Here is a 20,600-nt window from a genome sequence, read left to right as displayed (position 1 = left end):
TCTCTCCCCTTCTGCTTCCTGCCTGGGCTGTTGCGTCTCTCTCAGCATTACTGAGATCCTCCTCCAGAGACCCCGCGCTCCCCCTACTGGTCCCTGCTTTAGCTGTTGACTCTCTCCCAGTCTCTGGGAGCCCTACCACTTCCCTTTCCTCCGATGTCAGTTCCCTGACACTACGCCACACCAAAACGGATTTAGGACCTCTAGTGGTTGGAATGAGATGGTACAACTTTTTTTTTCCTACTCCTTCGCTGATGGACATTGAAAGCTGGATATAAAATTGGACATAAATTGGATTATAAGGATTTACAACTGTTTTGTCTTCTTCCATCTGTGGGATTGGGTTTTGGATTTTATTTTCTTATATTTTCATGCCATTTATACTTCTCCTGAATTTTTATGGTGAAAACTGGATACAAAATTGGCTATAAATCTGACAATAAGGGTTTAACTACTTTGTCTTCTTCATCTACGGGATGGTTGTTGTTTTTTTCTACTTTAATATCTACGTTCTCCGGTCTTGAAAGAAGAGGGATCTAAGTCAAATTAAGTTTATCTTTTTGGAGATTGCTTTAGGCCCCCTGTTGGATTATCGTAGAAGAATTTAAATTTGGAGGGATTTAACTGAAATAGAATTTGAGCTCAAAGACATAATTTGCAGAACAAAATAATCCAAAAGGAGGAATAGCCTGATTGGTGGCAAGAAGACGAATCTGCATTGACATTTGGTCGTATATACAACTTAAGGACTGTTAATTATTTTAAAAGTTATAAATTAGAAAATTGGGTAAATTTAAAATTCGAAGATTGGATTGATAAATATTGACTGCTCTATTTGACAAATATTTAATAATACTGGAGGGTTCTACGGTATTTTGAAGAGGTGTCAATTTTGTTATAGGAGACTGGTGGACATAAAAGGTTATTGTGTAAGAATTTTTTTGTTGGGCTAGTTAGATTAAAATGTCAAATCCACCAAAGAAAGGGATGGATGGGGGGACACCAACAGAAAGGAAAGGGTCTAAGCAAGAAGCAGATTTCAAAGCAGAGATTTTAAGAATGTTTGCAGAAATTAAACAGAGTGAAAAAAAATTGGAGTCAAAATTAGAGCACGTTGATAACAAGATTGGAAAAATGGATAAAAAAATTGATGAAACAGTCAATGAGTTGAAAGGGCAAATAAAAAACGTGTCTAGGAGAATGCAATCTTTAGAAGAGGGGATGAAGACAAGATTGGAAATGAAAGATGTCAAACGGGAGGGGGAAAAGATTAAAGTAGAGATGATGGAACTGCGTAAAGCGCAAGAAGAGATGAAGGATGTAATAGCCATGAATGAATTGAGGCAGAGGGAGGTGAATCTGAGGTTTAGAGCCGTGCCAGAGACACAAGGAGAAAATATTAAAGAGAAATTGATAGCAGAATTAGCACAATGGATGGAACTACCAGTAGAAGAAATGGCAAAAACAGTGCAAAATGCATTTAGAATGAGAGTAAGAACAGCCAAAGCAAGAAGATTTGCAGGAGATTGTTTGATCACATTTAAAGATTGAGAAATGAGAAATATGATTCTACAAAAGAACAGAGAAAAGAGATTTCATAATCATTTTCAAAGATATACCAATCAGATTACTCAAACGAAGAGACCCATATAAACCATTGGTACAGACTCTGAAGAAAAACAACATTGAATTTAGATGGGAGTTTGCAGAAGGAATCTCTTTTGCGTATAGAAGCAAGAGGCACAGATTGACAAGCCCAGAGGAGACTGGGAAATTTCTGAGAAAATATAAGGCATTGAGAGCAGACGGAGGAGCACCAGGGGGGTCAGAACCAGAGGAAGAAGAGGGAGAGAATTGAAGGAAAACAGAAGAGGAAGAAGAAGGAGATGAAGAAGAAACAGCTAAATTATAGAAAAATAAATAAAATTTATTTAAAATCAGGACATAATGGCGTTAAAAATTTGGAATTGGAACATTAATGGGATGAATGATAAAAAAGAGGAATAAAATTGAACAATTTCTAAAAAAGAAAAATTTAGATATTTGTTTACAAGAGACACATGTGGCAAGAAGACACAAAAAATACTGATTAACAAAAGACTAGGAAATGAATTTATATCTTTAGACAAGGAGAAAAAAAGAGGAGTGGTCATGTATATAAAAAACAAAATTGAAGCTCAACAAATCTTTAAAGATGAAGAAGGAAGGATAATAGTGGTTCGGATCAAATGGCAAGGAGAAAACTTGATTATAGTCAGGATCTATGCACCTAATGGTAATAAGACTGAGTTCTTTAAAACTTTGGAAGAAAAACTATTTGAACACATGGATCAGAAAATTATAATAATGGGTGATATGAATGGAGTGGTCTCACTAGAAATGGATAGACTTAGAGAGGGAACAAGTAAAAAAGGGAAACTACCCAAATCCTTTTCCTCAATGATAAAGAATTGTAACTTGATAGATATTTGGCGACTCAGACGCCCATTTACTTACTACTCAGAACCGAACCGGTCAATGTCAAGGATAGATCAGATTTGGATCTTGAATGAATTGACTCCAAGAACCCAGCAAATAGAAATCCAACCGAAAGTGATTTCAGATCATAGTCCAATAAAATTTGAATTAAAAGGTTTTGAGGAAAGAACTTTCAGATTGAAAATGAATGACTATCAGATGATCAGAAAATTATAGAAAAAGCACAAAAGAGGTTAACGGAATACTTTGTTGACAATTGCAACAAGGGTACAAGGATAAATGTGGTTTGGGATGCAAGCAAGGAAGTGACGAGAGCATTTTTCATCCAGCAGAATTCAATTAAGAACAAAAATAGAGAAAAAGGTAAAAAAGAAATTTTGAAGCAGATAACGGACAATGATAAAAAAATGAGAGGCACAAATACAAGATGGGTGACACCTGGCTTGAGAGCAGTACATGTGAAAAGGATCTAGGAGTCTTGGTTAACCACAAACTTGACATGGGCCAACAGTGTGATGCGGCAGCTAAAAAAGCCAATGCAATTCTGGGCTGCATCAATAGGAGTATAGCATCTAGATCAAGGGAAGTAATAGTGCCACTGTATTCTGCTCTGGTCAGACCTCACCTGGAGTACTGTGTCCAGTTCTGGGCACCACAATTCAAGAAGGACACTGACAAACTGGAACGTGTCCAGAGGAGGGCAACCAAAATGGTCAAAGGCCTGGAAACGATGCCTTATGAGGAATGGCTAAGGGAACTGGGCATGTTTAGCCTGGAGAAGAGGAGGTTAAGGCACCCCTTATATGATAGCCATGTTCAAATATATAAAAGGATGTCACATAGAGGAGGGAGAAAGGTTGTTTTCTGCTGCTCCAGAGAAGCGGACACGGAGCAATGGATCCAAACTACAAGAAAGAAGATTCCACCTAAACATTAGGAAGAACTTCCTGACAGTAAGAGCTGTTCGACAGTGGAATTTGCTGCCAAGGAGTGTGGTGGAGTCTCCTACTTTGGAGGTCTTTAAGCAGAGGCTTGACAACCATATGTCAGGAGTGCTCTGATGGTGTTTCCTGCTTGGCAGGGGGTTGGACTCGATGGCCCTTGTGGTCTGTTCCAACTCTATGATTCTATGATTCTATATATTTGCTGTTGACTTCAAGTTTGTAGCACTTGTAGACACAACATGACCTTGCTCGTACATCTCTCGCAGCTTTCCCATGAGAAAAACAACCTCATCCAAGTCAGCCAGTATTTCCCGACCTATTTCCATTCTTGTAATGTCCGTGAACCCCCTCTAGAGGGATTCTGGTTATTTAGTATTCCTTTCACTTCCAATCCAAAAGTCAGGTTAATTTGTTTCAGTCCTTCTTTATTTTCAACAACTTGTAACAATATAACCGGCTAAACCAAAGCTTTCTATTTTTTCTGACTTTGACAGCTAATTTGACAGCTGTCAAAATCTTCTGTATCTCCTAAGCAGGCTCCTCTCACGGATCACTCCCGGTCCCGGGAAGGGTGGCACTTAATCAAAAAATAAGCTCTTATCCTCCAGCACAGTAATTTATACTTATAAATCCGTGGAATTAATAACTTTTATCCAAAAAGGAAAAAAAAGACTCTTCTCTCGACCTTAGTTGTCAAATCCTTGCTTTAAAATGTTTACAATGGGGGGGGGAGACGGACTTCCTCTTTGCATCTCCCCCGCTCATGCCAAATCCACAAAAAGGGGAAAAAAATTAATCCAGTTTCCAAATTACTCACGGGTTGCTGTTCTTAGTTTTTAGTCCAAATTTTCAAAGGAAGAAGTCAGCGCTCTCCGACGAATGGCATGCGGCTTCGCTCGGCAGGGGAAGCAGTAAACTCACAGCACCGCGCCGCTCCCTGTCCCCCCTTCCGTAGCCTTTAAAAAGGCTCCTTCGCGGGTCGGGAGGGCGCTAACGGTGCCAGCCGAGTCACCAGGTTCATGGGCATCCACGCCCATGGTTTTTGAGGGTCCCCGCATCACCGGCGTGGCAGAACCTCACCCCTGTCGAGCAGACTCCCTCCAGAGATTGGAGGGAATCCACCATTTGGCGATGGCGCCAACCCGGAAGTCCCGGAAAATAGAGAGATTTTTGAAGGAGAAAGAGGTGCAGAAGATCCCGACAGATAAAAAAGAACAGTTGAATGCCCCAATAGAAATTGAGAAGATAAAAGAAGCAATAAAAGATTTAAAGAGGAGAAAGGCTCCAGGCCCAGATGGATTCACCGCAAGCTATTATAAAGAAATCTGTCTTGATGACGCCACTGAAAGAAGTAATGAATAACATTTTAAGGGAAAGAGACATTCCGGAAACATGGAAAGAAGCATATATCGCATTTATTCCAAACCAGGATTCGGACTTAACACAAGTTAAAAATTATAGGCCGATTTCACTGCTAAACACAGATTATAAAATATTCGCAGGGATCCTTGCGAAAAGAATGAAAAGCATACTATTAGAAATTATTCATAAGGATCAGGCAGGTTTCCTTCCAGGCAGGCAGATGAAGCATAATATAAGGAATATAATCAATATTGTGGAATATCTGTCTGCCAGGAATGAGAAACAAGCCATAATGATGTTTGTGGATGCAGAAAAGGCCTTTGACAACATAACATGGGACTTTATGTTGAAAAATTTAGAACATATGGATGTTGGTAAAGAATTCTTTAACGGAATATAGGCAATTTACACAGAACAAAAAGCCAAACTGATTATAAACAATGTAATTACAGAAGAAGTAAAGATATCAAAAGGAACAAGACAGGGATGTCCACTTTTGCCATTATTATTTATAACGGTCCTAGAAGTCCTTTTAAATTTGATTAGACAAAATGGAAAAATAAAAGGAGTGACAATTGGTCAAAATGAATACAAAATCAAAGTGTTTGCTGATGATTTGGTAATAACGATAGAAGATCCAATAAGTACTGCAAAAGAAGCATTGGAGGAAATAGAACAGTTTGGAGGAGTGGCAGGGTTTAGACTAAACAAGAAGAAAACGAAAATGATCACGAAAAATATGGACCAAGGTGCAATAGAAATAATGCAACAGCAAACAGAGATAGAGGTGGTTAAAAAGGTGAAATATTTAGGAATATGGTTAACCTTTAAAAATATAGACCTATTTAAGAACAACTATGAACCGGTGTGGAATGGAATAAGAAAGGACTTGGAGGTGTGGGGAAGAATGAAACTGTCCTTTTGGGGCAGAATATCTACAATTAAGATGAATGTGCTTCCAAGGATGTTATTTTTATTTCAGGCTATCCCCATAATTAAGGGGAACAGATTTTCAAAGAGTGGCAAAGAGCGATTTCAAGATATATCTGGCAGGGCAAAAAGCCGAGAATTCAATTTAAGTTACTAACAGATGTGAGAGAAAGAGGAGGCTTTGCCCTGCCCGATTTGAAATTATACTATGAGGCATCATGCCTTTGCTGGTTGAAAGAATGGATAAAATTAGAAAATAAGGAATTGCTAGACCTAGAGGAGTTCGATAACAGATTTGGATGGCATGCGTACCTATGGTGTGAGAATAATAATAATAATAATAATAATAATAATAATAATAAATCACTTTTCTGCCCTTTCAAGACTAAAAGGTCCCAAAACATTTTCTATCAGTTTCTTGTGCTGTCATTTACATATTATTCTTACTTAAGAGAAGAAAGAGAGAGAGTTTTATTTATAAAGTTAGAATAAATAAAATCACAGCATCTAAATATAGATTTTTAAAGTAGCACCAAGGATTTAGTAAGCTTAGAAGGATGGTGTGGTGTTAATTAGCTGTGAAACTAATGGAGGGTTAGTAGCAGTGAATATTGTGGCTGTTAGTCTTGCACTTTGACTGAAGCTGGAAGTGCTCTTCCTTAGGAAAAAACTTTTCCTTCCTAATTTTGGCTAATGCTCTTTGCCTTACACTCTGTGAGTTGATGGGCCTTGATCAGATGGGAGGGAACTTAGGGGTATGCTGTACCTGCCACAGCAGCACCAAGTAGGTCCTCCCAGGAGACGCCTAGCTGTGTGTACCAAACGTCAAGGTAACTTTGGAAGTTCCTCCTAAAGTGAAGAATCCAAGGGTTTCCAAGAATTTCAAGGGTTACCAGGAAACAAAAAGTCCTGAAAAGAATGGTGATACTTACCACAGATGTTTTTTGCATGTGTCAGCGAAGGGGAAAGTCAGGTGCCCTACCATTGTGGGGCTTGGATTTTAGCACTCCCCCGTCAGATTGATATTAAATATCACTATTCCCAGAACTTGACATGCTTCCTGAGTGATATGGCTCGTAGAACTGGACTGGTCAGCAGAGAGTTTCCTTCAAATGAGTAAACAAAACAAACATTTTATCTACCTTTGGAGAGCACCGTTGATGAATGCTTTACAGCCCAATTTTGGTAATAGTATTTAATATGCATTAGGTACTACTGAGAACAAAACGAAAACCCCTCCCAAAGGGGATGATAAAATAATCACATTTTTTCCAATTCAGATACTCTGTTAATTTATATCTAGATACCCTCACTTAAGTTTCCAAACTACAGGTAACAGATTACTTTCCCCTGAGGAGATGGTTAATTATATACTACACATAGTATGTAATTAAAGGATGAGTTCTACCCCCTGTGCAAGATTAAAGACTGTATACTGATAAGCAAAGCATTTGATTTTATGTGTATTTGTGATCATTCCACATTAAAAAGATGCACAATGACATTCATTCTTTTGAAGGAAACTAGTTAGTCAAGATTTTATCAGGAAGTAGCATATTTGTAACCTGAAAGATGAATAAATCCTTCTCACAGCCATGAAACTGCTACCTGAGGAGTTAAGGACAGATGACCGATTTAAGAATCAAGGACAGAACATCCTTTGTAGAATTAAGTACTTAAGCTTTGGATTTGCTTCACTGGAGCACTTTTGAGGAACAGAGTCTCAAAATTTTTAGGCAGATTTTCTAATGGTGAAAATTGCAGAGCAAAGCTCTGCCTATTAAGAGCTGGTGTTTCACTATTGTTCCACCTTGTCAGCACTGTCTCAATTTGATCTGACGGGCAAGAGATTAACTAACTTTGCAGGCTAATAATGTTTAACAGGAGATAACAGAAATTGAACTAGAACTCCTCAGCTAAGGTGGGTTTTCAAAAACTCTTTGTGACTCCTGGAGATGTTCCCATGAAAAAAGAAAGCAGAGAGAGAAAGATAATGTTTGAGTAGACCCCAAGGTAAAACAATATCAAGCACATTATATTTGCATGGAAAAACTTTATCCACAGGATAATTTTGCCCTATGTCCTCAGCGTCTATAGGTGGATCTCATTTACTTCAAAAGAGATAAGATTTTTTAAAATGGGAGAGGCATACACTGAATCAGAATATCTTGCAGTCATGTGAAAATCTATTTAGGGGTAGAAGTGTGTGGTTTACAGCAGAGATGAGTGCCACAGCCCCATGGTCACCTTTGACTGGACTTAACCATCCAGGGGTCCTATACCTTTACAGCAGTCAGCCTCCATAATAAGATTATTATAAGAAAATAGAGCACTTTCCAGTTTACTAGATTTTTGTATTTCCCTTGCCAAAGAACCCAGTACAATTTGAATTACATTCACTCCTATTTTATTTGTATATTAATTAAAATACAATTTATCTCCTTAAAGAAAAGACTCCCAAAGTGGCTAGCAATCAAGTTAAAATTCACAATAAAACATCAAGATACATAAAACAGTAAACAGAAAAGAGAAGAAACCGTGAGAAGATCAGCACAGCAAGTAAACTATCATCAGATCAGTTAACTTCGAGGTCAGCAGTTTCGTTAACCACCAAACTGGTCTGAACATGGCTTAACTGGATGGTGGAAGGCCAGTAATGTTGGGGGCAAGGAGACCATTACACAATTGTGGCTCTATGACCCAAAAAAATCCCATCTTACTTGCTGTACCTCAGATGATGGAGGAAACAGAGAAGGGCTTCAATTACATGTTCAGATCAGTACTTGTGCATGAAGATGGTCCTTGAGATATCATAGTTCTACACTCGTTAGGGTGCTCAGAGATTAAACCTGGACTTTGAATTGAGCCTGGAAGCCAGTGGGTAACCAATGAAATAAGACTGGATAAAAGTGGCGGGAGGTGCCTCTTGCTGGAGTCCCGTAGAAAGCATAGGCACACATCCAAAAGACATGTGCACAATATGAAGCATATTATCAGAGTCAGCGAAAGCAAAATTGTGTAGGAATTGTGGCATCAAGTATTTTATTATTTACAGCAAAAGAAACAAAAGAAACGCATTTTGCGTGAGCTCCTTCTCACACATCCTCTCTAGTCCTTAGCTGGACAGAGAGCAAAAGCGGAAGTTTGTCAGCTTGACTTCCACTCACACACACAGTGATAAGAAATGAAATCACCTGATCACGTGACCCTCAGCAACAGTGGCAGTGGAAAATACTAACAAAAAGTTCTCCATACACCTTGTCCTGGTCCATACTGACTTCAGCATAACTATACATCATTGGAAAATTAATATACAGCACGTTACAGCTGCCCCAGCTGGATGCGACTGAGGCAGGGCTGGCTAACTTGTGACCTTCTAGATGTTGTTGAACTCCCACCAGACCCAACAAGCATGGCCAATGGCCAGGGACGATGGGAGCTGTAGTTCAGCAACACCTGGAGGGCCATAGGTTCCTCTCCCTGTACTATGTATGGAATGAATGAGAGTGGCCGGTCCATTTTTTCAAGGTAAGTCTTCAGCAGGTGAACCAACCTAAGCTGCTAAGAGGCCCTCTATACGTCTTATATGAGCTTCTGGATGCAGTGGTGGATCCTGGAGCACACACAAGCTCTGACCCTGATTTTTATGGTGCAACACCATCCCAAACAGGTTGGACACCCTAAAACTTATTAGTGTTCCTTCTGTTTTCCTTCATATTTTGTAAAAACAACAACAACAGAACACCTTTTGAAAGAGTTAACAAAGATATCTTGGAGATACGTGTGCGACATTCAGTGTAACATATTCTGGCTTCAAACCATTGGGAATAAGCATGATACAACCTTTCTCCATGAGTGTGTCCATTCAGGTGTTAAATACAGTAAATAGAATAAAAATTAATTCCCCTCCAGTTGCTGCACAGTATGTTGCACATAATGTCACTGAGTCATCCACTAAAATTTCTGGTTCCTTTTTCTGAAAGGTTCCCTCCCCTGCTGCCAAATTTTCATCAGTTTACATTTGCGTACGTTGACGTCTGTTAAATCCTGTGGATGCAGAAGCAAAAAATGTGTTTGGGGGGAACAAAAGGGAGAGGTAGAGTAGGCAACATATTAGAACTAGTATTCTGTCCATTGCTTCTATCACTGATTGATTGTGTGTCTCACAGTTTTCACAAAATGCCCCAGAGTCTCCCATGAGGGGGGAAAAAGATACAATCTGCTGCATGATACTGAATTTACTCTTACTACTGAAGAAATGTGCAAGCTTTTCTCTTAAACAAAGTTGATGTTTGCTCCCTTTTAAGAAAGAGGTCTATATCTCCTGAATGTGAGAAATAGCAATGTATCAAACAAGAAAGTAGCCAGACTTTTAAATTAGTGCTGTACCTGATAACATTTAATGTATCTTCCTGGGTTTTCTTGTTCTTCAACTTCTTATTTGTTGGAGGGCAGAGGAACCAAGACTAATGCAGTAACAATGGTCTGTAATTACACAGCATGTGGTCCCTCTAGGATGCTTCTCCACCATGGGATTTATTAGCTGTCTCACTTGCATAAATAACAAGATGTAAATTATCCCCCAGTGTTAGTAATGGCACTCTGTAATTGTAGAAGAGCCAATTACATGGTGAAAATAATGCAGTGAAAAGGTGTAATGCAGCTTAATCTTATGCAGGTTTACTCAGAGGTAAGGCCCCACCAGCACCATGCATTTAAAGCAGTATTACGGCATTTTGAATCCTGAGAAGTGAAATTTGTTAAGCGTGCTGAGAGTTGTTAGGAGGCCCCTATTCCCCTTGCAGAGCTACAGTTTCCAGCATAGTTTAAGAGTCAATCCCTCTTCCCAGGAAACTGGAAATTGTAGTTCTGTGTGGGGAACTCACCTTTTAGCATCCTTAACAAACAGCAGTTCCCATGATTCTTTGGCCATGAGTGTTTAATCTGGGATGATACTGTGTAACTGAGTAGTGCAGACGGTGCCTAAATTTTATTGTGTCCCCAACAAAATGCTACACATTGCGCACACTCCAAGAGCCAGCTGCCAGGAAAAGGTAATTGCTACCCCTTATTCTGGTGAATTCCCAGCAGTGATGTATGGAAGTGAGAGTTGGACCATAAAGAAGATTGATCGCTGAAGAAGAAGAAGAGGAAGAGGAGGAGGAGGAGGAGTTGGATTTGATATCCCGCTTTATCACTACCGAAAGGAGTCTCAAAGAGGCTAACATTCTCCTTTCCCTTCCTCCCCCACAACAAACACTCTGTGAGGTGAGTGGGGCTGAGAGACTTCAGAGAAGTGTGACTGGCCCAAGATCACCGAACAGTTGCATGTGGAGGAGCGGAGACGTGAACCCGGTTCACCAGATTATGAGTCTACCGCTCTTAACCACTACACCACACAGGCTCCCCATTGGATTGATGCTTTTGAATTATGGTGCTGGAGGAGACTCTTGAGAGTCCCATGGACTGCAAGAAGATCAAACCTATCCATTCTTAAGGAACTCATCCCTGAGTGCTCACTGGAAGGACAGATCCTGAAGCTGAGGCTCCAAGACTTTGGCCATCTCATGAGAAGAGAAGACTCCATGGAAAAGGCCCTGATGTTGGGAAAGATTGAGGGCACAAGGAGAAGGGGACGACAGAGGACGAGATGGTTGGACAGTGTTCTCGAAGCTACCAGCATGAGCTTGACCAAACTGCAGGAGGCAGTGGAAGACAGGAGTGCCTGGTGTGCTCTGGTCCATGGGGTCACGAAGAGTCGGACACGACTAAACGACTAAACAACAACAACATGCTGGTGAATTATGTTTGTCTAGTGCACTTATAACCCCCCACCCCGCCTTCAAGTCTCAGCTAGGAACTTCATGCTCTTATTCAGATGCTAATATAAGCCATCTGCTTCTTTAACTGAGGCAGGCAACTAAGCCATGTGACCTCAGTTATTACCATTGCCCTCTTTCTGAGAACTCATTCGCTGTTAAACCCTGAACAATTCATTCGCTGTTAAACCCTGAACAATTATCAGCTGATTAGGATAATTTTAAAAGATTTTCAGAATCCTGGGGCAACCTACTTTCCCAAATCATGCATTGCTGAATGCACATTAGTTATAAAAAGGAAAGCAAATCTTTTTAAAGACAGAATTTCTATTTTAGTGCATTAGATTATTATACATTGCTTGTTACATAGAATGTAGATTCTATATTAGATCCCATTTGCAGAATTAGATTTACTGAATTTGAGGATACGTATACAAAATTATAGCTTCTTTTATGGCAAGTGAAGCTTGATCTGCCAGTTTTAGCAATGCATTGTGATAAATGTGAACATTTCTCAGTTAAGGGCTACTTCACCCATTAGTTTCTTGTTAGCTGAGAGAGTTTGAATGGAAGAGCAAAATCTGGTATGCCTGTGTATGTTGTCAGGTAAGAAAACTGTGCCATGTGTCTTTTGCTCTGGAGAGGAACCTTTCGTCAGATGAAGCACCTCCCCCTTTCCAAAAAAGTTTAAGTTTATCCTCTTTTTAGATCAGTATGGTCCAAAACAAAACGTGGATATATATTCCTCTTTCTTGTCTACTCCACAGTTTTTTCCTTCCGCTTCCAGTTCCTTCTGGGACAGTTCCCATCTTTATGTCATTTTATAGAAACACTGTTAAATGAAAATGGTGTTGAGCCACCATGTGAAAAAAGCATGCACTACATCTTCTGTGTGGAATATCTGGCCCTTGAGCACAAGGCTAAGCCGCACTCACTTGCCCTACACCTGAAGTCATATATAACATCAGGGCAGGAAAAGATGGCAAATTGTGACTTACCCCTGTGCCTTTGCAAGACCAGCCATTAAGCTGATCAGATGAGCAGCAGGGCTTCCCAAGCACTGATGAACAACTGATTGCTGGCACTTGCAAATCCCTTACCTAATGTGTCTTCAAAACCCATTTGCAGGTGTGGTTTGGATTCAAATGATGCCTTCAGTCAGGGTCAGCCCCCCCTCTGTTTGCAAGCATGGTTTGAATCCAAACTGTCTGTAGACCGAGAAGGAAAATGCCTGTTTGCATGTACAGCCTGGAAACCAATCAGCTGATTGGCACTTCAAAGGAGCTTGCTCTCAGTGCAGATTGGCACAGAGAGTGAGACCTCTTGCAGCTGTCACCTGATGTCAGGTGATTGATAGGTCTAGTTTTTCTGTCAAAATTGGCTTATGTTGTGTGTGAGAGAGACTCCAGTGCGCCACTGGATTCAATTCACCACCCATCTACAACATCTGCTCTAACCAAAATACTTTTTCAGAATTTGAAATAATAATCCATCGATACTTCACAAAATGCAGACACCTAAGTTCAGAATTTTATTAATTACCTTTTTTTTCATCCCTCCTTCCAGGGCAACCATCCTCACAATATGAGAAAGAACTTGAAATTACAGTTAGAAAAAGAACGTTTTAAGACTGTGACATTTTACCACATCTGCACCACCATTTTACACAGGGAAGAAACCACAAAATATTGTGTTGGAAATAGTTATATTGCCTTACAGTGTACAGAAAATGATGTGGCCAGTTATACATATCTCTAAGCCAGTTTCTATAAGCCCTATCTTGATGTTGGGGGCCAATTGCCAGTTTTGATGCAGGACAGACATCCTGAGTCATAAATGTTTATGAAGGGGGTGGGGGAGGATTTAGCAGGTACAGCAACTGCATGTCTAAATCCTCTCATTTACATGGTTAGAATCATAGAATCATAGAATCATAGAGTTGGAAGAGACCACAAGGGCCATCGAGTCCAACCCCCTGCCAAGCAGGAAACACCATCAGAGCACTCCTGACATATGGTTGTCAAGCCTCTGCTTAAAGACCTCCAAAGAAGGAGACTCCACCACACTCCTTGGCAGCAAATTCCACTGTCGAACAGCTCTTACTGTCAGGAAGTTCTTCCTCATGTTTAGGTGGAATCTTCTTTCTTGTAGTTTGGATCCATTGCTCCGTGTCCGCTTCTCCGGAGCAGCAGAAAACAACCTTTCTCCCTCCTCTATGTGACATCCTTTTATATATTTGAACGTGGCTATCATATCACCCCTTAACCTCCTCTTCTCCAGGCTAAACATGCCCAGCTCCCTTAGCCGTTCCTCATAAGGCATCGTTTCCAGGCCTTTGACCATTTTGGTTGCCCTCCTCTGGACACGTTCCAGTTTGTCAGTGTCCTTCTTGAATTGTGGTGCCCAGAACTGGACACAGTACTCCAGGTGTGGTCTGACCAGAGCAGAATACAGTGGCACTATTACTTCCCTTGATCTAGATGCTATACTCCTATTGATGCAGCCCAGAATTGCATTGGCTTTTTTAGCTGCCGTGTCACACTGTTGGCTCATGTCAAGTTTGTGTTCAACCAAGACTCCTAGATGCTTTTCACATGTACTGCTCTCAAGCCAGGTGTCACCCATCTTGTATTTGTGCCTCTCATTTTTTTTTGCCCAAGTGCAATACTTTACATTTCTCCCTGTTAAAATTCATCTTGTTTGTTTTGGCCCAGTTCTCTAATCTGTCAAGGTCGTTTTGAAGTGTGATCCTGTCCTCTGGGGTGTTAGCCACCCCTCCCAGTTTGGTGTCATCTGCAAATTTGATCAGGATGCCCTTGAGTCCATCATCCAAGTCGTTGATAAAGATGTTGAATAAGACCGGGCCCAAGACAGAACCCTGTGGCACCCCACTTGTCACTCTTCTCCAGGATGAAGAGGAACCATTGATGAGCACCCTTTGGGTTCGGTCAGTCAGCCAGTTACAAATCCACTGAGTGGTAGCATAGTCAAGACCGCATTTTACCAGCTTCTTTACAAGAATATCATGGGGCACCTTGTCAAATGCCTTGCTGAAATCAAGGTAGGCTACATCCACTGCGTTCCCTTCATCTACCAGGCTAGTAATTCTGTCAAAAAACGAGATCAGGTTAGTCTGACATGACTTATTTTTCAGAAATCCATGCTGACTATTGGTGATCACTGCATTCCTTTCTAGGTGCTCACAGATTGTTTGCTTAATGATCTGCTCCAGAATCTTCCCTGGTATTGATGTCAGACTGACTGGGCGGTAATTATTTGGGTCCTCTCTTTTCCCCTTTTTGAAAATAGGGACAACATTTGCCCTCCTCCAGTCTGCCGGGACTTCGCCTGTTCTCCAGGAATTCTCAAAGATGACTGCCAGTGGTTCTGAGATCACATCTGCCAGTTCTTTTAATACTCTTGGATGCAGTTCATCTGGCCCTGGAGACTTGAATACATCTAAACTAGCCAAATATTCTTGTACTATCTCCTTAGTTATTCTGGGCTGTGTTTCCTTTGCTGAATCATTTGCTCCAAATTCTTCAGGTTGGGCATTGTTTTCTTTATCGGAGAAGACTGAGGCAAAGAAGGCATTGAGGAGTTCAGCCCTTTCTGTGTCCCCTGTTTGCATTTCACCATCTTCTCCTCTGAGTGACCCCACTGTTTCTTTGTTCTTCCTTTTGCTACGAACATACCCATAGAAGCCTTTTTTGTTGCTTTTAACCTCTCTAGCAAGCCTGAGTTCATTCTGTGCTTTAGCTTTTCTGACTTTGTGTCTACACGTGCTGGCTATTTGTTTGAATTCCTCTTTGGTGGTTTCCCCCCTTTTCCATTTTTTGTACACATCCTTTTTTAATCGTAATTCAGTTAAAAGTTCTTTAGATAGCCACCCTGGCTTCTTTAGGCACCTTCCATGTTTCCGTCTCATTGGTATTGCCTGACGTTGTGCTTTTACTATCTCCCTCTTAACAAACTCCCAGCCATCATGAACTCCCTTTCCTTTTAGTATTACTGTCCATGGGATCTCACCCAGCACTTCCCAAAGTTTTATGAAGTCGGCTTTCTTAAAGTCAAGAAATTGAGTCCCAGTATGCTTGGCTGCTCCTTTCCGCTGTATAGTAAACTTCAGAAGAGCATGATCACTCGCGCCTAATGATCCTTCCACTTCTACCCCACTAACCAGGTCATCAACATTGGTTAGGACCAGATCTAAAATGGCTGTTCCTCTTGTTGCTTCTCCCACTTTCTGGACAATAAAGTTGTCTGCCAGGCCAGTGAGGAATCTGTTTGGCCTTATGCTCTTGGCTGAGTTTGACGTCCAACAAATATCCGGGTAATTGAAGTCCCCCATTACTACTATCTCCCTTCCTTTTGCATGCTTGGCCATGTGTTCCAGGAAGGCATCATCTATGTCCTCCGTTTTGCTTGTGGATCTATAGTAAACTCCCACAATGAGGTCTCTGTTATTCTTCTCTCCCTTAATTTTGACCCAAATGCTCTCACTTTGGCTTTGAGGATCTAAATCTTGGATCTCTTCACAGGTATACACATCCCTGACATATAACGCCACTCCTCCTCCTTTCTTGTCTGGTCTGTTTCTCTGAAATAGATTGTATCCCCCCATTATTACATTCCAATCGTGGGACTTATCCCACCAGGTTTCAGTGATGCCTATTATGTCATATTTAGTTTGCTATACCAAGAGCGCAAGCTCATCTTGTTTATTTCCAAAGCTTTGTGCATTAGTGTACAGACATTGAAGTCCATTAATCATTCCCCCGTGTCTCTTATTTAAGGACTTTTTCCTCCCACCACTAGGTCTGCTTGCTGTTTGCTCCATTTGGTCTATGACATTTGGATGATCATCTTCATCAATTGATAGACTCCTACCTTCAGGAGCACTGTCTCCCTCCCCCACATTAGTCAGTTTAAAGCCCTCCTGATGAGGTTTTTGAGATTTTTGGCAAAAACATTTCTCCCAACCGTTGTGAGGTGCAGCCCATCACTTGCCAGAAGTCCATCTTCAAGAAACTGCAGTCCGTGATCTAAGAATCCAAACCGTTCCTGTTTACACCATTTGCGAAGCCAGCTGTTCACTTCCACTATTTACCCCTCTCTCCCTGGGCCACGTCGTTCAACTGGGAGGACAGATGAATGACAATTTGTGCATTTAGTTGCTTCAATTTCCTGCCGAGAGCCTCGTAGTCTCTTTTGATCTTCTGGAGGCTATTGCTTGCAGTGTCATTGGTTCCCACATGAACCAAGAGGAAGGGATATTTGTCAGTGGGTTTTATGATTCCTTGCAGTCGTTCAGTTACATCTTGGATCTTAGCCCCGGGGAGACAGCACACTTCCCGAGACATCTTGTCAGGCCCACAGATCACTGCTTCTGTTCCCCTCAGTAGGGAATCCCCTATCACCACTACACGCCTCCTCTTGGGTTTGGTCGGGGTTCTTCCATGAGCTGTCCATTCCAAGGTCGCCTGCACATTCCCTGAGGACTGACTTTGCTGCTCGTCTTCATATACCTGATCAACTGTAATGAGGGAGAGATCCTCAAATGGAGTCTGCTCTTTGTCTTCCATGCTAGGGGAGAGGACCTCAAAGCGATTGTGTATTTCTAAACAATCAGAGTGAACCCTGGGCCTCCTACTTCTTTGAGTCACGTTTCTCCATATATCTGGCTCCTGTGTTGGTGAACTAGCCTCCTTCTCAGGGGAGTCCCCCGTCTCCTCCTTGGTGGAGACGGTGTGCTCTGTTGCTTCCAAGAAGAGCTCCAGCTCTCTAATTCTTTGGAGCGTAGCTACACGTTCCTCCAGTTGCTGGACTTTGTCTTTTAAGAGGGCAATCAACATGCAATTGCTGCAGGTAAAGCTGCCTGCAACCTTTGGCAAGATGGCAAACATTGCGCAGGAATCGCAGGCGACTGCAGCTGTTCCCTCCCCTTCCATCTTGAGATCGTGTCGTTGGAGTTGGCTACAGAGGTCCTCCATCATAAAAAGCTTGAAGACAGGACAAATAACTTCCCCCACACAAAAAACCACCTAGATCTCCCCCAACAAACGTTTGAGACTAGCTCCCCTAAATCTAAAAGATGGATCTAACTGCGCGCACCGCTAGGCGCGCACCGCTGCCCTGCAAACTCTGATAAGCTCCTCCCACAGCTAATCCCCTGCCTCAACAGAAACCCTGCCCCCTCTGACCTTTACACAGGGAAAACAGCTAATCAGCCACAAAGAAACACACACACACAAGAAAACCCTTTTTGCTCCTTCTTCAACTGCTGCCCTGCAAACTTATTGAAGGCGCAAAAAGGTTATTGAAGGCGCAAAAGAATCCCAGGTTTATATTGAGCCTGAGAATGTTAAAATGTTTCACTAAGCAGGATTTAAATATAAAAATTGTGGAAATTTCACTGCTTCTCCCTTTCCACTTGTTGATCACATTTCAGCAGATCCTTGTTGGAATCTCAGACATTACAAGCTTCCCCATGTAAATATATACTAACACAGCTCATGCTCACCTTTTTGCATATACAGTGGTACCTAGGGTTGCATACGCTTCAGGTTACAGACTCTGCTAACCCAGAAATAGTGCTTCAGGTTAAGAACTTTGCTTCAGGATGAGAACAGAAATTGTGCTCCGGCACAGCAGCAGCGGGAGGCTCCATTAGCTAAAGTGGTGCTTCAGGTTAAGAACAGTTTCAGGTTAAGAACAGAACTCCAGAACGAATTAAGTACTTAACCCGAGGTACCACTGTATGTAAATTACTCCAGTACTTAACCCGAGGTACCACTGTATGTAAATTATCAGAAGTATTCCGTCTCTCTGGGAATTGTTGACTGAAATTTAAATACACACAATAAAGAAGCAGGAAAAAAGAAATAGATGTTTCCTATGAATTACAATTCTGTTTTGACATAACTGTGATTCGTTTTCTATTTGATGATTTTCTGACCATTATTTAAGCAGCTTAAAAATATTTTCTTTCCCTCAGATTTCAAGGGTTAATACCAATGTTGCTTTAACTTCACTTTCCCCCTTTTTTATGTCTCTCTTCTTCAGCTGGGTGAAGAGACTGGTGTCTTACATTGTCAACTAATCCAGAGGAGAGTGTACTTGTACACTACAACCAGGTCAGTGTGTTTGAGTTTCTGTAGTAAGGATGAAAGACGATTAACATATAATTATTTTTAACACTCCCTGATTCAGAACCCCCCAACAGTAGATAGGATTAGTAGCATGTAGTTTCTGGACAGAAACAGACTTAGAGTGTCCCTCCCCCCATAGGATAATGCAAAATGCATACATTTCCTTTTTATAAAAAATGATTTTTAATTTCAAGTAACAAAACATACCCATACAAGGAAAACAGAGTACAGAAAAAGAAAGAAAAACAGTGACTGATGGTTGCAGTTTTAGATGTTCCAAGAAAAGCACTCAAATGAATATGTTTCTTCATAAGGTTCCATGTGTTGGTGAACAGTGGAAACCATGTTTGGTTTTCTTAACAAAGTCAATCAAAGGTGTGAGTCTTTCCTCCCCCCCTCCCCCCCCCAGCCAGGGCATAATTACTTTTATGAAATGGCTAATTTGCCCCATACTTGTGACATCCAGGCTTCAAAAGGATTTGCATTTAAATTTCCCTTAAGAAAACATGCAATCTCTAATCTAGCTGCAGTCAATAAATGGAGGATGAAATCTTTGGTTAAGATTTCAGAGAAGCAACTCAGTCTTGTCATAATCAAAATCATCTCCTTCACACAGAAAATCCCTTTTGCTCTCCTAAGATTTCTCTGTAATACATGGGGGAAATTCTTCAGCATGGTGACACATTAGTGCTATTTCCTGAATGACATCTCTTTTTGTGGTTTCTGGTTTTTAGCCAATTCTATTTTTATATTTTCTGTAGCACTTTCCCTCTTAAAATGATACCTTTTCTTTCTCCTTCTGTTATTAAATCTTGCATCTTCAGACATCTTTTGTTTTGAAAAAGCCTTTCAAAATGGCAAGTGCTCTGATGCTATTAGAGCTAAACTAAACCCACATTTCATAAATCAAATTGCATAGAAAGAAATACACGAGGGAGACTAAATTGTGGCTGCTCGTCCCAATTCTTACCTCCTGTGCATGAACTGCACCCTCCATTTTTGTAGTGTACAGATCGCCCAGAGTTCAGAGTCCTGTGGTCCTCTAGTCGTTGAACTCCAAACCCCATCAGCCCAAGGTTAGCTGGGCCAATGATGAGAACATTTGGAGAACCGTAGTTTCTTCACCCACTCTGCTCTACTGTTAACCTGGCAGGCTTCTAACTCTACCTCTAACTCTAACCATGCTCTCAAAGTGAGCAAGTTTTAGTATTTTCAACTGGAGGAAAGTGAGGGAGGCTGACACTGAGCTCAGTTATCTCTCTCCCCCCCCCCCCCGCCGCCTTTCTTGATAATCTACAGATTATTTTTGCAGACCACAAAATCTTCCTTGACACAGCAGGCCTTTTGAGGATGATATTCTTCCTCTTTTGGGGGTGGGAGAGGGAAGCACAGAGGAACCGTCTCTTACTCCATCTCTAGGAATACTGTTGGGAGCTAGTCTAGTGGAAAGTAGGGAGCTACATGCAGAGGAGGGATTGCTGGATCTGAGAAGGCATGGATAGTGTGCAATTTGAAGTGGCTGTTTGGACTCTTGACAGTCTGCCTTGTTGCAGAAGGAAACTCCGGTTTTGGGGTGGGTGAGCATCCCTAAGGGAGAGAGTTGGGTTGTCTATGAATTGTAGGGACAAGGTAGTGGAGATAAGCTTCTTTCACTTGCTGGTCTAATCCTGGCAGGAAGTGGAGCAGTCTTAATTTTAGGTCACTTTACTTAAAGCCTGGATGAGATATTAGACTGAAGCCACTTGCTTTCAATTAATTGAAAAATAGTGGAAGTGAACAGCTGGCTTCGCAAATGGTGTAAACAGGAACGGTTTGGATTCTTAGATCACGGACTGCAGTTTCTTGAAGATGGATTTCTGGCAAGCGATGGGCTGCACCTCACAACGGTTGGGAGGAATGTTTTTGCCAAAAATCTCAGA

General features: G+C 41.3%; 1 protein-coding gene across 26 annotated transcripts in view; it reads left to right on the top strand.

The window, feature by feature from the left end:
• The window catches only part of MAP2 (microtubule associated protein 2), a 279,546-nt gene that overhangs the window by 12,870 nt on the left and 246,076 nt on the right, over positions 1-20,600 (top strand). For all 26 annotated transcript variants that reach the window (XM_082230891.1, XM_082230887.1, XM_082230882.1 and 23 more), the window contains exon 2: positions 18,596-18,666. The gene's annotated coding sequence lies outside the window, so the exon portion shown is untranslated. The remainder of the gene's footprint in view (positions 1-18,595; positions 18,667-20,600) is intronic.

Source organism: Podarcis vaucheri, assembly GCF_965113315.1.
Source record: "Podarcis vaucheri genome assembly, chromosome: 1".
NCBI lineage: Eukaryota > Metazoa > Chordata > Lepidosauria > Squamata > Lacertidae > Podarcis > Podarcis vaucheri.
This window is presented reverse-complemented; position numbering and strand designations above follow the sequence as displayed.